Source organism: Rhagoletis pomonella, unplaced genomic scaffold, assembly GCF_013731165.1.
Source record: "Rhagoletis pomonella isolate Grant_MI unplaced genomic scaffold, Rhpom_1.0 Rhpom_scaffold_00006, whole genome shotgun sequence".
NCBI classification, from domain to species: Eukaryota; Metazoa; Arthropoda; class Insecta; order Diptera; family Tephritidae; genus Rhagoletis; species Rhagoletis pomonella.
The window spans coordinates 80,896,306-80,911,413 of record NW_023458560.1 but is presented as its reverse complement, the minus strand read 5'-3'; the positions used below and the strand labels follow the sequence as shown (position 1 = coordinate 80,911,413).

The window sequence follows — 15,108 nt, the reverse complement described above, 5'->3', positions numbered from 1 at the left end:
TTTTTTTTTTAATGTTAAGCGCCATGGAGACGATCAAATATCTTTATCAACCGTCCCGCGTTTTGCTTAACAAAAAACAAGCGCACTTGCCTTCTGATCGTCATGGTGAGCAAGTGCGCGGACAAGAAAAATAAATTGTTTGTTGAATTAACGCGTTTATTTGAACCTGCAAATCGTGAATATCGTGAGCATCTGGAAGTAACGGAACGGAGTGATGCTGACACATCGGCTCGATAATGGCGTTTGGGAATGGAATGGAGACTTGAGCTTAAAAGTAAACGGTTACCTCTCCGAACTTTCCCGCTCCTTCAATGCAAGGATCTTAACACTCTCCCCTTCAAAATCCTCGGCAATCCTTTTTATCACTTGGGCGAAGGAGATCAGACTACAGTGTGGGTGGCGTACAAATTCCGACGGTGAATAACTCGAAAACTCTCGGAGATCGATAGTCTGCTCTGCTTCTCGGCACATACAACCGGAATTGTCAACAGAGTATAGAGGCGCAACAAGGTCCTCAAGTCGCTTGATGGCAGCGCTGGCAACATACAAGGCAATTGGCCGGCCAGTACTAAACTATGCAACGCCTGTGTGGTCGTCGGAGAATAGTAGGAGGAAGCTACAGACTTGCCAAAACACGGCACTCCAGACAGGCACCGAATGCCTTCTGATGTCGCCACAACACCATCTACACGACGAAGCTCAAATGCTCCCCGTAGAGAGAATAACGCAATGCTCTGCAAGAAATTCTTAGTGGGATGTCACCGACGTGGGCATCTGAACGGACACCTGCTTGCGGCAGAGCCTTCGTCAAGACACGTCAGAAGGCATCTATACGCACCAACGGACGAAGTCCAGAGGTTCATAAGGCAACCTTTGGACCTGACAGCATAACGATAGGCCATAAACGGTATTCACAGACAGCCAGCATTGCAGATGTGCCCAACGAGTTAACCCCTCTGTTCCTAAGGACAAACCCAATTAAAGTTGCACGCTTCCTGGCGCTCCCGTTAGTTGAGGTTGGCGACCACGATTGAGGGACTAGCCGATCTGGGCAGGGTTGAGGAGCCGCTACAACAACACCGACGAAAAAATAATTATATGCTGTTACAACAACAATCCGGACGAACGAGGTGAATGTGACCCAGTCAAATGCAATTTTTGGCTTGTTTGGCGTCACTTCAAAGGTTGTTCTCCGTTCTCCAACATTGTCTATCGCTAATCAGTGTTACCGTTAATAATTTTCGGAAAGTCGGAAAAAGGGTCGTTGACGAAAAAAGGTCACCATATTTCCTGCTTTTCTATAGGTAACAATCGAAAAGTGAGTTAATGTCAGAAATGTTAAAAATGATGCAACCTTTACGGTGCCTTTTAATAAGGTCAGCGGAGATAACGTCCATGGACACTATATCTTATCGTCCGTAGACAGTGTTACCTTTTCGAAAGCGCAGTAAATAATAAAAATTGTATCTGAACAGATTCTAGTCTTTCAGAATGAGTTTGATATCAAGGGCTCCATAACGCGTATTTTAAAATTGCCCTGACTGAAGAAGTGAAAACAGGTTTAGTGAAGTATGCATCATTGAACTCCATACATACAAACATTGACTGAATATAAATAAATGGTAAATAATAAATACTTATCAACTTTCAAGTAACAACGTCAGAAGCTGATAAGCAAGAATGATAATCGAGAAGAGTATTTAAATCAGAACAACAAAACAAACATATGTAAATGACGGAAATACTGCACTCATTTTAAGCAGATAAACGGTTAGTAGATACCTGCAGCAAAATTTAGGGACAGTCTGACAAAGCGCTAGTTCCGAACTACGTACATATGTATGTCGGAACTATCTCTGAACTAACTGCAAAACGGATGCAGAGAGGGACAATTGAAACTTGCGGTGTAAATGTGCAAATGCTCTATACTCGTACAATACGAAAGTAGCTCAGCCAGAAGACCCCCGACTCAAGCATCGGTGGTCGCGAGTTCAAACCGACTTCCAAAAAGGGAGGAATATTTATTTATATTTTTTTTATGTATGTTACCGCGTAACTTTGGACTACGTCAACCGATTTCGAAAATCCATTTTGCATCGGAAAGGTAGTGTCTCAGCGGTGGTCACATACTGGTTTAGATCCGATCATTGGATCATGAAATATATATAGATATATATATATATTTTTAAGTCGGTTTTTTTTTTGCTAAAAATTACTTGTTTAAATAAAATAAAAAACAAAAATGGAATCTGTAACAGAAAAAAAAGGAAAAAAATATCCAAAAATCGAATCATAAAAACGTTTTCTTATAAAAAAAACGTCCAAAACGGAACCGGTTAAAAACTAGTTGCGACGTAATGCAATGGGCGACAATTGCCGCCGCTAATGACAGCGCCGTGTAAATCTGGACAGTTGAAAGCATTGCTTGGGTATTGAGCTAAAACTAGTACTGTCGGCAAAAGGTCTAGTTCTACGCTAGCTCTAAGCTAGTCAAATTTTCTGCAGGGTATATACATATGTGCATACACATATAAATATGTAAATTGTTGTCTGAAAAGCACATCAGTTAAAAATTGCAGAAATACGTAAGAGGCAATACGTAACCAATTAAGAGGAATAATCTGTCAAATCGTAATCACCCTGGCAGTATGAGTGCATAAACTCAGCCACAAACCGCAAAGTGCAAAAAAAAAAAATTGTTGCCTGTGCATGCACAAGGGGATATCTAAGTCTGATCCCCATTTCTCGGCACACAAACGCAGGGCTAATTGAAAACTTTTGGTTTCGGTATGAAATAAAAGATCCTGATACGATTAAATTTTTCTCTAAAAATCTTGAATTCTATGCAAATTTTCTTTATCATTTAATAAGTACGCATTATTACCCGGGAACTCCGCTTACTTCTAGAGACTCATAATTTTTTTTTTTGTTAAAAAAAATCCATTTCACTTTTCCCTTTTATGTTACACTCTGTGCATAGGTTTTGTTATTATGGTTTGGTCTTTGTTTATTTTAATTTGCGAATTTAAGTGTTCCACAGTGTGTAAATAAACAAAGTCGGCGGTTTTATAAAATATTGTACAAACAAAATTTTTTGCACTTATTGTACTTATATGTATATACATTTGTAGGTACTCGTACATACTTACACTCAATGCAAATAGAAGAGAGGGCCACAATGAACAAAAAAAAATCAAAGTAGAACAAATCTCATAAACATAAAATATGGTATTACAAAAATTCCAGCTGTTGTGGCTATTATACGATATGTTTATGCTACACTTATAGCATTTCCCTTTGTCCAAACTACACTTTCATCCGCATCAGCAGGAATGCGTTCCTCACGTCGACATCGTTAAGGCAACAGCAGCAGCGGCAACGGTAGTGGGCATGCGCACTACACGCAACACGCAGATGAATGCCGCCCGGATAGTTGAGTAGTAGCGACAATGGCAAATTCCTTAAAATTGCGGATAGACATTGGCGAGTGCCCGCAATGCTGAGGCACAGTGTGTAAAAACGAATTTGTGAAAAAAAATTATAGTCGAAACTATCTAATCGGTATACCACTGTAAGACAAATGAAGCACACAATCAATACTGAAATTTAATTGCAGATAATCAATACTGAAGAAGTCATTCGCAGTTGCTTATACTCGTGTAAATTATCCTACTCCAACATTTTATGACCATTTTTTGACCATTTTCGACATACATAACTCTGACGATGGTTTCTTTCCCGGACCTTATTTTCACTCCCAAAATTTTCATTGAACAATGCCCTCAATGCTTTCGCGAAGACTTGCGTTGAGGTGTTTTTGCAGCACGTTGATTGTTAGTAGCCCACTGTGCTTCCATAACAACATCAAACATTTACTCACCGCCGATGGAAATGAATATATATTTTGGCTTCGGCTGGTCTTGGTTGCCACTAGCTGGCTTTGATGTTGCTGGTGTGCACCTCCACAAAGCCATTTCCAAATGCCCGTTCGCACGAACCCTGAGCAATTTCAGCTTCGATGTGCGCCATCGCCATAGTTGTCAGTTGATTGCCAGAATCAGATTCGAGTGGACGTTACAGTTGAGCGCGCCGTCAACTCAACGATAGTTAACGTTAGTAGATAGAAAATATAATAACTAATACCAAAAGAAGAAACTGTGTGCGAGCGATTACGAGTACGAGTAATACGCAACCGTTGGTTAGTGGCGTTGCATAAAAATAGTCGACGAGTGACGCTTTGCAGGTCAAACTGAAAACCTATTTTGGGTCCCACATTTAACGTGGTAAAAACTATCCGAAGCGCTTAATGCACTATTAGCGACGCGAATTGGCGGTCAGCGCAGTGCGGAGGTGAAGCGGAGGGGCTTTGTATGACTCTTGACGTAGTGTCACCGGCGAAGGTGTGCTATGTCGCATGCGCTTCATGGGTGTGTATCTGTGTGTGTGTGTTTGTTTTTGTTTGCCTTACCTCCTGAAACTGTGCTACTTATGTACATACATGCATATGTACATTAGGGGCCCAATGAAAATATTTTTTTTTTTGGAAATTTATTTGTTTTTATGAAAAATATTATTGCCTATTTTTATAGATTTTTTAAACGTCATTTAGAGGTCGCGACCTGTAGATTTAGGTCAGAAAATACGATTTTGTAGATTTATGAGTTTATGAATGACTATCTTTGATTCGATTTCAAAGATAGAATATGATCTGAGAAGAGGATATATAGGCCTTTAAAATGGTATCAAATAATCTATTTTCGGACTTGGCTTGTGGGGATTTTTTATCGGGTATAAAACAAAAAAATATTTCTCTTAATTAAAAAAAAAAGATGCAATTGCAATAAATACGTTCAGTTTATTTAGAAGTAGATTTAATTTTAGATATTACTACATATTTTTGAAATTGTGGAAATTATCGATGGTCAAAATTTAAAAAATTAAGAGAAATATGTTTTTTTTTTAATTTATCCGATAAAAAATCCCAACAAGCCAAGTCCGAAAATATATTATTATATACCTTTTTAAAAGTCTATATATCCACTTGTCATTCAAAAACTCATAAATCTACAAAATCGTATTTTCTGGCCTAAATCGATAGGTCGCGACCTGTAAATAAACTTTAAAAAATCTATAAAAATAGGCAATAATATTTCTCATAAATGCGAATAAAATTAGGGGATAGGGTCTTGAAATTTCAAAAAAAAAAAAAACATTTTCGATGGGTACCCTAATGTATGTACATACATACAGTATTGCGTGCTTCCCTTTTCGAGTGGGTAAAGATGTTTAGGGGAAGAAGGAGACGGTTGTGTTGCTTTACTTGCTGCTGTGTTGGGAGTTTCGGATATGTTTTGGATTAATAAATATTTTTTTCGAGGTCTAATATTGATTTTATACTATGTATGTGAAACTGTCACAAAGTTGATTTTGTTTCACATAGATTTTAGATATTCATTCTGGCTTGGTGTGTGTACATGTGTATTAAAACTGGTATAAATTTTAGTTTAGTGTATATTCTGTGTAATTAATATGTCATACGAAGTTTTGGTAGAATGTGTTCTCCGACGTAATTTTTGTAGGATGTTGGGCTTCTGCGTATATTTAAACTAGATTCATAATAAAACATTTACAGCTCCAAAATAAAATTATTATTACAATGCATCAGGTTCGCAAAATTTCACATGTTACATTAGGTGTATTCATATTACGTGACGTTTGTTACGCTAGATGAATACCCCTATTGTAAATAAGAAAGACAAATATGTATCTAGCCGTGTGCGAGTCATTTGAACCAATGTTCTTCAAAAGAGGCACAACTAAAAAATCAGATCCGAAAATATAACTGCTGTAACGCAATTAATACAAAAACAGGTATAACAGTAGTTTTCTAGTTGGAGAATATAGTTTTGAAGAAACAAATATTGGAAATAAGTCCTACGAATTAGCTAGCCCTTCGATACGTCGTTATACCAAAGTTGCAAGGAGAGAGCACAATTTTGACATTTGATTTGGAGGGGAAGTTGCAAATTCGTGCTGGGAAAATGTTTGCCAGCAAGAATTTGCAAGCAGGATTGTGGTACACGGTTGCATTTTTGAATCAACAGTTCGTTAAATTTAAAAATGAACAATCTTGTGGCGATTTACTAATGAAAGAAGTATGTAAATATTTATTTATTCAATTAATTTAATTAATTCCAAGCATATGTTGAAGAAAGTCAGTATAAGAAGAATTAAATATACGTGTAGGTCCTATTTTGTTTTCCGCTATGCATTAATAAATCGCGATTTATTAACATTCATACTCAGAACAGCCCTAAAAGTCTTTCTTTTGTAAAGACCCAGCTATATTTATGGCAACTAAAGGACCAACGGGCTGCTACATAATGACTGGGGCTACAGCCCGACATTATTTATCATAGATGCAACTCAATGCATTTCGGCACACAATAGGGGTATTCTCGGAGTCTTGCAAAGCCCTTGCACAGTGCACGGATTGCACGGTAAAAGCCGGTTTTCCTATGGGACAGCTCTGCAAACCGTGCAATCCGAGCACCATGCAAGGGCTTTGCACGACTCCGAGAATACCCCTAATATTTTTTCTTTGTAACAAATTTCGCTCAATATCAGATGTGCATGTACATAGTTTACTTTATTTCTTCATCGCATGTACATACATACATCCACACATATGTAATATGATTATTTTCAGTGGAAAATTAAGCCATTCACGAGCCACGCTTCAATGAGTTAATATTTACTTCGTGCGCCCCAGCCCGCCTAAAAACCAGTAGCCTCTCAGCGCCAACCGCTAATTTGTTCCGCCCAACTGATCGCAGTTCGATTGCCAGTTTGTATGATATTCTCTACGCTGTCGCTACCGTTCTCCGGTTCGCCCGAGGCGGTGCACAGTGGTTCGGATAGCAGTTCTAGCTGGACGAAAGTCAAAATTTTTTTGTTTTTAAAATACCTAATGGTACTTGGAATACATTCCTGACAATACATTCAAATAGAAATTGCATTTATTAAAGCATTAACATATGAAAACAAACAAAAAAAAAAGTAAGGTAACGCCGCCTATTTGAGAACTCTATTTTAAAAGCTGAAATTTAACTTAAAAGACAGCTAATTGCACTCACAAATATTTGCATAATTGCAAATTGACTTTATAAACAAAAAATTACACTTATTCCGCTATAGATTCAGGGGTCATAACGCAAAACAGAAAAATACTTGGAGTTATAAAACCTTTGGTTATGTAAGAGTTAAAAAAATAGTACCTCGCGAATTTTCTGCTTTCTGAAATTAAAAAATTATACAACAGGCATGCAAATCTTTAAGCGCTGTTATAAAATTTTTTCGGAAATTTATTTGTGTTTCTTGCTGAGATCTTAAATTTTATTCATGGTAAATAAAATCTTAAGAAGTGAGTTGTTTGACATTTGGTGTTGCTGAAACTTCTAAAAGACAACAAGGTGTCCGTGATTATGTGATTAGTAAATTGAAAGAAATATCTGATGAAAATGCTCGTTCCGAAGTAAATAAAATAAATTTAGTAAATGACTTTAGATTCGTAATCAGCAACCCAGAAAATCCCCAGATACCCAGTTACATATCCGCCATATTGGATCCGCCATTTTGAATTTTTGATAAGTGACTTCAGATTCGTAATCAGCGACTCAAAAATCCCCTAGGTAAGAAGTGGTGTAAAGATCCATCAACGAGTATTTGTTTAAATAGTTTCGTCCAGCTAGATTTGCGATCCGAACCACTGTGCGGTGCCTTAAAGGTTGTAAAATAATTCAGCACAGCTTTGTTTGCACCCATTTCTTGATGTGTCATTAGGTTTGTTTGTAAAAAATCCACAAAGACTTATCCCTCACTCAAAAAATCAGAGAGTAAGAAAAAATTCTCTCTCAAGTAGAGAAACTTGCAAATTTCTGCAAGATCGCAAATTTGTGCAAGGAATCTGCAAGTTTCTTTGCCAGCTGGTGTCCACGGTTGCATTTCAATCATATCAGATGGACGAGAGAGAGAATTTATGCACATGTACATTTCTTGTTATTCTGACGTTCTTTAACATAGGTTTAAATTTCTTTGCCGTAGTAATTAATCGTGTTTGCTTAATCGACTCTGGTTCCGATTACGAATAAATTTTTTTCAGACGAGTACTTTTAAAATCATTGGAATTAACTAAGTTAATTAAGTAAACAAGCATTTACTTACAATTTTCATTGGAAAATCGTTCAAGTTTGTATATTTTTAAATTTAACGAACTGGTTTTTTCAGATTATCTTCGAGAAAAAATGCAAACATATAAATACCACAACAATATTATTCTCTCCAAGAGAACTATCACTTTGCGCTCTTAATTTATAAGTGATGCATAATTTTTTTGTCTGCACGATCGCAATTTGAACAAGAATCATGATAATTCTTACAATTTTTTTGTTCGACGAACAGAACTACTGCTTGCTAGAACCATCCTCGTCCGCAAGCCTCCGCTGCAGTGCCCTAAACGCTATTGAGTTTTTACTTTTGCTTCGAACCAACTGCAATGTGAACGGTTGCTCCTTTTTGTTTATTTGTTGTGCGTAGAATTTATTTATTGGAATTTTTGCTTTAACAGTTTATTCTTGCAACATTTAAGCGCTACAATAACGATGGCTACAAATATGACTATAGCCTATAGTAAACCGCATTGGACCCGGCTTTTGTTGAATACACACTCGTATGTGCATTTAAGTACATACATACATACATACATACATGCAAACATGTAACGACGGTGCCTTGGCAAAACCTCGTATCTCAAAACACTGTCAAACAACATTCTCCCAAAATACTCTCTATTAATAACAGAAAATCATTTTTAATCACTTTTTTTACTGAATATTAAATAGCAAGCACTTTTTAGCTAATTAAGAATAATATATAATGAACCGTAGTATTGTAAGGCCTACTTTTTAAAATAATTTTACGAGATGCAAAGTAGTAGTTAGTTCTGAGATACGAGGTTTTGCCAAAGTGCCGTCGATAAATGTAAATATGTATGTGGGGCGTTCCATACCAAAACGGACGGGGTTCACACTTCACGTGTTTGATTTGTTTCAAATTTTTAGGGTTGATGCATAAACATAAATAATAAATAAATATGAAATTTGAGCTTAATTGATGAATTTTTAAAAACTTTATAGCACAAAAACAAATACAAGTCGATTGTATAGTTTTCCAAATATATCGAGAAGGGGCGAGGAAAAAATTTGAAAAAATCACAGATACACACATTAAAATTCTCGCCCCGTGAGCAGATTACTATCTGTATACTAATGTTAGGGACATCCGCAGGTTTACCTTTAAATCTTTGAATTCGTATGAAAGCAAGAACACGTCATAATACTTATTGTTTGAAAATATTTATAAAGCAGGCAGACTTTATCAAATTACAAACATCATTTATTCAAGTCGACGGTTACAAAATACAGACTAGAAACTAAAATAAAAAATAAAAAAATTAGGAGATAAGTTGCTGGACCCACACAATGATCTGGGCATCGCCAAATCGAAATCAAGTTTATTCAAGATATTATAACGGGGACGCAATTATAATAGTTAGATTTAACAACTTTAATATGAAACGGTGGATGACGTTCTATAAGGATTGTTGAAGCTTGGACTAAAGAAGAATCAAGGTGACCGCTGATATCACAATACAAGAACATAAGGGAATAGATGACCTTTCTAATAGCAAGGGACTTAAGGGAGACGAAACGGGCTCATTAAAAGGAAGCGGTTGCAGAGCAACCAGAATGAAGTTCCTCTGCCCTCTTTCAATTCTTAGGGCATAGATTGAAATCTTAAGCATAGCGTCTCATAAAAGACAAGTGGGAATGCGACTTAGGGTAAGGTAGATGCCGAATCCAAGAGCACTCCTAGATCCAGGAGTCAAGAGCAACGCATGAGGTTGAGCAATTTGAAGGCGTTTCGATTTAATGATTTGACAAGGTCATTTGTAAACATTTATTAACATTCATAGGCAGTTTATTTCTAATGCTCCTTTCAGTTAGCTTATTTAAGTCGCATAAGCATCCGACGAGCGGTTAACCTCATAATAAAATGTTTCAGGCCGTCCGCATAAAGTAGAAATTTAAAATAACTAAAACAGGCACCAATGTCGTTTATAAGTAAAACAAAGAACACAGGACCAATAATACAACCCTGAGGCACACCTCAAATAAATAATTGGGTATTATTAATGTGAATCTCCTGATGAGAAACAGAAATAAAAAAATATTGATTTTCAAGAATTCTATACCATTCCAACAAAAAGTGTTTTTTTCCCCTATATACATAAAAAACATGGAAAACTTTAAGCGACATCTAAATATTTTTGATTTCAAAATAAAAAATATGGGTATATTTTTTCGATATACATAGAACAGTTCTAGGGGGCAAGAGCATAAAAATGCCGACTTTACTTTTTGCACATGGATTTTTGGACCACCCTAATGTACAGACATATGTTTCAAAATATTAGTTGTGTTCAACCTAACTAAGTAGGTTGTTCTGCTTAAAAGCTCGTGAGCTGAACGTTGATTATATTGGAAAAAAACTGCATTGGCCATCGATTTGTGTTTTTTGCAGTATGGATTTCAAAATGGTTCAAGAGAGGGCCGACAATGCCTATGAACAATGACGGTACAATTATACCGAATGTTATAAGAATTTTTTAAGGACAATTCGTCGTGTAATAGCTTATTTATTTGTTAAGAATGTCTACTACATAGCTCTGAGTTCTAATCGGTATTTAAAGACACTAGCATACCAAAATTGGCCATAGGTCTTGATATTATATACATATGTATGCATACATGTATACATTAAGGTGACTCACGAAAAAGTGGTGCAGGTATATCACAAGCGAATAAGAAAAAAAACTGCTTCTTTCTTATGGCTCAATAAAAACTATTTTAAAAGCGTAGTGTCATACGGGAATTACAAACCACATTTTACGATATAAATTTTTTCATGAAATACGCGATTTTCAAAAGTATTTTCAACGCGGTGCAGCTCTCGCAGAAGACTATAACTAAATTGAATTTTTTTGTTGGCACTTATAAAACTTGGCTAAATCTTATAATTCGCTTGGAGAAGAAGAACAAATTTTGCTTAGATATTTTTTAGGAGCGTGAGAGAGTCTACACTTAAGTATGCATGACAGTGTCTAATTTTTTGGCTTAGGGACAGCACTCATACGCACTGTAGTCTAGTCATTACATTTATTAATATCAGATGTGCACTGTGCGGAGAGTGAATGCCACTCATGCTGAGGCTACATCAAGCTTAGGTCACTCTCTAGCCGAGGCAGAGAACCGACAGAAATCGTTTAACCAAATGCCTAGTGTCCTTAGGGAAGCCTGTGACAATTCGAAATATATCTTTTGAGATATTGAGTTCTTCAACAATTGAACATTAAATTGATTTGATATCGCTTCAATGTTCTTTTCTTATTTCAATCTCATCGACGAAGGTCTTTGACTTTATTCAAGCAAAATAAATTAGCTATTCAGATATGAGACTGAAATTGGTAATGTGCCATTGTATAAGTTTGAATTTGAAACCTGGTGTATGGGAGTGTGTATGATAGACAACTTAAGGAGTATTAAAAAAGTAATTTCCGAAAATATCTCAAACATGACTTTTAGCATTGATAATGACGATATGTATTTATATGTGTATGTGTATACATATGTATGTATGTATGTATGTATGTATGTATGGGTAAACTTTATTTATCTGTTTTCCACGTAAAATGAAGTCAATTTTTGGCGGATATTTATTGCGTCAATGACCTATTTTTTGCAATGGTATGCGTTTTGTTTTGTTGTTTTTTAAGTCTGTGCGGCAGGCAGTGGCGTTTTTCACATCCCTAGAAATTTTTGTTGATAAATATTCGCATTACATTCAAGTAGAATGAGCACATACAATGTATAAAGGAATAACATTTGTATGTTTGTATATCTAAAAACAGTGATCATTCAAATTGACCAGCGAAAAGCACTTGAGTTTATTAATTTAAAATAGGTAGAACAGTTTAGTTTAGTTCTAGTTTAGTTCTAGACTAAGCTAATTCATCAACTTATATTCATAGGAATTTCATTTATGAGAAAAAACTCTTGTTTTCAAAAAAAAATTACTTTTAGAATTGTTAAGAGAGTATTACTTTAAGGTGAATGTTTTATTTTTTTATTTGTAAAAGCGTATATCCACATATCTTCTCAATTTCTTGTAAAAATTTCCTCATGTTGCCACATAGAATAGTGTAGTAGAGCGGATAGTATGTCCAGAGTTCGATCAAGGCAGTTTCCTTTCTTGTTAATGTAAGTAAAATTTCATTTAAAAGCAAACGAAAAAGATATTTTATTAATTTTGTTCTATTTAAAAAATATTTGGGGTAACCCTTTCACCCAAGTCTTTGGCCGAGCTTCTGCTCCAATTGGTATTGTACAATTTTACGGCGTCTCCGGATGGCAAATGGCTTTTTCAATGCAGAAATACACTCCCGAGGTTTACCATTACCTGTCGAGGGCGATTGCTGTTAGAAAAAACTTGATTTGTGATTGATTGAACATGAATCCTACGCTGTGTTAGTACTCACCTGTGTAGGTTTAACAATAAAACTAGTCCTTCACTTCGTTTAGAGAATTGAGTACGCAAGTTTCATTCCGCTCTTCCGGGTTTTCTCTCTATGATTGAATGAACTTTTCCGCTAGTCACTGTAATATGTACATATGTATGTATATTCAGGAATACGTACATATACGTATAGCTATTTGTGTGTATGCAAAATCATCATTAAATCCAACGAGTATGCGGATAAACCTCCATTGTTGTTGTGGAAGTGAGTTTCATTGAGTGAAAATGCAGATTAATGTTTTTTATGTGATTTGGTGCAATTTCGGATACAATAAATTTTCACTTTCCATTTGTCACAAATACATATGTACCTCCATGCATACATAAGCACATATACAAATGCATAAATATAAGTGAATGTGATTTCTATAAAATGCAGACGCAATTCTTTCGCAGATTTTAAAGAATCTCCAATCGCGCGTGTGTAAACAAGCTCCGGTAGTGCCACTGAAATAATTAATTGTAAAAAATACAATAAATACTAAGTAAAAGTGTGTGTATGTATGTATGTTCTTATATATGTACATATGTAAGTGTTTTACGAGTACCTTAACAAACGGGACCATCATCAAAACCTGAAGTGTATAAGAGATACATATACATACATACGTACATATGTATGTATAATATGTAACTGTGCAAATCCGCTTCAATTTTTCCGTAGAAAATTCGCCAAAATTTGTTTGCAAAATGACGAAGGTTGAACTTTATAAATCACGCGTGTTCGTCACCATTATACATCTGTTTGCTTTGGGCCAATTTGCTTATGGTCTGTATTATAATAAATTTGAGATACAACGCAGCTACAAATTGGAAACCTCGTTGAGCCGGAGACTAGTACCAGATGGTTTTGTGCAGAAGGCGAAGTTGTTATCCTACTGGAGTTTGGTAAGTTGTAAAAAATGTGCCGATATTAAAAGTTTAAGAATTGTACAAGTTTTTCTAAGTAATATTTGTATGTATGTACTGGTACTCACACCCATGCAATTACATAAATATATACGAATATATTATACGTATGGGGTGAAACTAAAATTCATACATACATACATATGTATGTGCAACACATACGTAAAATGTGTTTTTTTCTTGTTGCATTGATATTCCGTAATTCATGGAAATTCGTATTCAATTTACGTATTCACCTGCTGTGGCTCCTTTACGGCTTTCCTTGACAATGCGTCCTTTTCAGGACCTTCAAACTTGCGCATGCGCAGAAAGAACAAAGTGAAGAGTGACCCTTACGCCTCAACCCCATTTGATTTTGTACGTTCAAATAAAAATATTTTTTCTACTACGATTAATGCCACCAACAAATCTTTGTAAATAGAAGAAAAATGTGCAACAGTTAGGCGTTTATTTGAACTTGACAACACAAATAGTTGCGACTTGGAACACTACAGTTGCTTGGCACTGCATTTTCTGACATTAACATGCTTTCAGGGATGGAACCAGTTTAACCAATAAATTATTAAAAATAATAATTAATACTAGAGTTTTATTTTTTCGCTAAAAAAAAAAAATATTATTATTACATACTGTGATTTTTATTGTAATTAAAAATAATAATTATTATTGAGTTTTATTTTTTCACTTAAGAATAATGATCCTTCAAAAAACTGATTTCCGACGTATTCTTTTGCAGAGGTAGCGACACCCTAATACAAGGAGTAAGTCTGAAAATTTTCAGGTCGAAATTTCAGTTGGTTGTGTCTTTAAATTAATTTTAAATTTTGTAGATAATCGTTTTTCTTAAGTTGTAAAATAAAACTCAAAAATATATATTATCTCTGAGCGAAAAAATAAAAATCACAAAATAATCATTATTTGTGATCGAAAAAAATAAAAATAAAGTAATAATTATTTCCGTTGAGCAAAAAAATAAAATTCAATAATAATTATTATCTTTAGTAAAATATATAAAAGTCATAAAATAATGATAAACGCTGATTTAAATTATTTTAGTCATAATGATTGCCCTGCACGCTTTCAATCATATACATAAATACATATGTACATAAATTGGAGCTAAGTTCTTGTTGTAAGCTTATTATTATTAGATATTATTAGCATTAAATTTATGTATACAAACTTAAATAGAATATAATTTTCGTAAAAAAAAAAAATTACGAGTTTGTGATCCAAAAGTCAGTCTAAACTTTTCCTACAAAACATTTCTATGGCATCTTGTCACCTATTCAGTACACACTGTACATATAAAATCGTACATACTGTAGGTACATATAAAATTTTCGAGGGATTTGATAACAACAACTTTAAGTAAATTTTAAGAACATGTTGGTGTAGTTATGAATCCCCTTAAAACACTTTAGTCGTTATTTTACGGTGAAATATTACATGACTTTAAGACATTACGTCGCTAAAGGCGTCCTGTGAGTTCCTTATCTACATATG

The 15,108-nt window shown here is 35.1% G+C and overlaps 2 long non-coding RNA genes across 3 annotated transcripts; one reads left to right on the top strand and one right to left on the bottom strand.

Moving 5' to 3' along the window:
- The first annotated feature begins 4,057 nt into the window (after positions 1–4,057).
- LOC118741426 lies at positions 4,058–13,449 on the top strand. Of its 2 annotated transcripts, none has more exons than XR_004993279.1 (3): positions 4,058–4,243; positions 13,090–13,155; positions 13,358–13,449. It is a non-coding gene; the product is annotated as an uncharacterized LOC118741426 (long non-coding RNA). The 2 variants fall into 2 exon arrangements; XR_004993280.1 differs by having other exon boundaries at positions 4,058–4,280.
- LOC118741427 lies at positions 12,239–13,362 on the bottom strand. Its single transcript, XR_004993281.1, has 3 exons — positions 13,242–13,362; positions 12,656–13,140; positions 12,239–12,592 (listed from the first exon to the last, which is right to left on the bottom strand). It is a non-coding gene; the product is annotated as an uncharacterized LOC118741427 (long non-coding RNA).
- Positions 13,450–15,108: the final 1,659 nt, after the last annotated feature.